The 1,925-nt window shown below is 23.7% G+C and overlaps 1 protein-coding gene across 2 annotated transcripts in view; it reads left to right on the forward strand.

The window, feature by feature from the left end:
* Positions 1-1,925, forward strand: part of LOC117168212 (tigger transposable element-derived protein 2-like) — a 12,445-nt gene that overhangs the window by 4,602 nt on the left and 5,918 nt on the right. The window lies entirely within an intron of this gene.

A 1,925-nucleotide genomic window follows, 5' to 3' on the forward strand; every position in this document is an offset into this window, starting at 1 on the left:
TCAAAGTTTGAGACCGATATTTTATGTATAAAAAAAGTTCGAACGTTCAAAAAATGTTGAGGTTCAGAAAAAAGATGAAATAATTTTCAGTGAAGTACCTACAAAAATGCTGTACCTAAACGTACTTTATTGTTCTCTAATACATTTCCCAAAGTTTCAGCTCGATATTTTATTTACAAAAAAAGTTCTCAAGTTCAAAAAAACATTCAGTAAACTGAAAAACTGTGGTCGGTAATATAGGTAGCTGTGTCACATGCCCTTAAGTGCCTAAGAATTTATGTTGAGCAAATGCTTAAAAAAATATATACTATAATTACTACATATATATTGTTGAAAACATTCTAGAATGAAATAAACATATATTGTTGTTTTAAAAATATTTAAAACATTATATTAGTTTTTTTTAATAATGCATTTTTAAATTTTCATATTTTCATATTAGTAAATGGATTTAAAGCCAATCAATCAATTTGTTGTAAAAAGGTTTGCTGACATTTATCGACTTCCGCAATTGATAATATATGTTAAAAACTTTGGGTTTCGCAAAGGGAGTTAATTTTTTTATAACCCAGGAGAAATCACGAATATTCACCTGGAGAACCGGGAGAAAGCCGGGGGACGAAAATTTTAATAATTGCGGATACCTTGATTTTATTATTTTGGCTAAAAATCGCAATTATTTTGTTGAAAATTCATCTTTTTGCGCGGAATTCACCTATTTTTAGTATAAAATTAAAATCCATTTTTGTTGAAATATTAAATATCACGTTTTTCGTCGAGAATTCATCCTTTTTGGTTGAAATTTAAACTACTTAGTTGGAAGTGGAACGACTTTTTTAGAAAATAAATTAATTTGCTTGATGATTCATCATTTTAGTTGAGAAACTTTTTTTTTCAAAATGTAATTATTTTTTTGAAAATTATGTTTTCTATTTCAAAATTAATGGTTTTAACCAAAAAGTTAAATTGTACATTTTTTATTTACATTGTATCTTCTTAAGTAGATAATTCAAATATTTGATTTGAAATTTTGGTATTTTATTGCAAATTTTAATTTATGGGAGAATATTTGAGTACCTTGGTTTTAATTCCTCTTTTTAGTTGAAAAATTCTTTAGAAATTAAAATATTTAGTTGAAAATTCATATACTTTCTTAAAAATTCATCTATTTTGAAGAAAATTCATCTAGTTGGTTGAAAATTGATCTTTTTGGTTCGAAAATTAGTTCTTTCTTATTTCGAATTAATTTTTAACTGAAAATGTAACTGCTCCATTTTTTTCGAAACTTTATCTTTCTTGATAGAAATTTAATCTTCTTGGTTAAAAACTATACTATTTCGTTTAAAATTTACTTTGAATTTATTGAAAATTAAGTTCTTAATTCAAAATTTAATTATTCGTTTTTTAATTGAAAATTTGTCTGCTTTATGTGAAAATTCAACTACATATTGGTTGAAACTCTGTCTTTTTTTGGTAGAAGAGTACTCTCATTAGTAGAAAATTCATCTTTTGAGCTGAAAATTAATCTCAGTGGTTGAAAATTTAACTATATTTTTTGGAAAATTTGTTACTTTTATGATTGAAAATTTATGTTATTAACTGAAAATTTAATTATTTTATTTTTTGTAGAAACTTTATATTTTTAGTTGAAAATTCATGTATTTGGTAAAAAAAAAATTTAGTTGAAGATTTATCATTTTATTTGAAAATTTACTTTCAATATTCCTTTTTTTTGTTGAAATTTTTTCTTTATTGATAAAAATTATAATGATTTAGTTAAATTTCGTTTTTTTAATATAAAATTCATCATTTTGGTTAAAAATTAATTGTGGGTCCGGATGCAATAAGGGCACATAAAATTTTTTCGTGCAAAAACGAAGTCCCCTGGAGGCTTTAGAAAAAATTTTCGAATTTTAATTTTCAAA

This window comes from Belonocnema kinseyi, chromosome 2 (genome assembly GCF_010883055.1).
Source record: "Belonocnema kinseyi isolate 2016_QV_RU_SX_M_011 chromosome 2, B_treatae_v1, whole genome shotgun sequence".
NCBI classification, from domain to species: Eukaryota; Metazoa; Arthropoda; class Insecta; order Hymenoptera; family Cynipidae; genus Belonocnema; species Belonocnema kinseyi.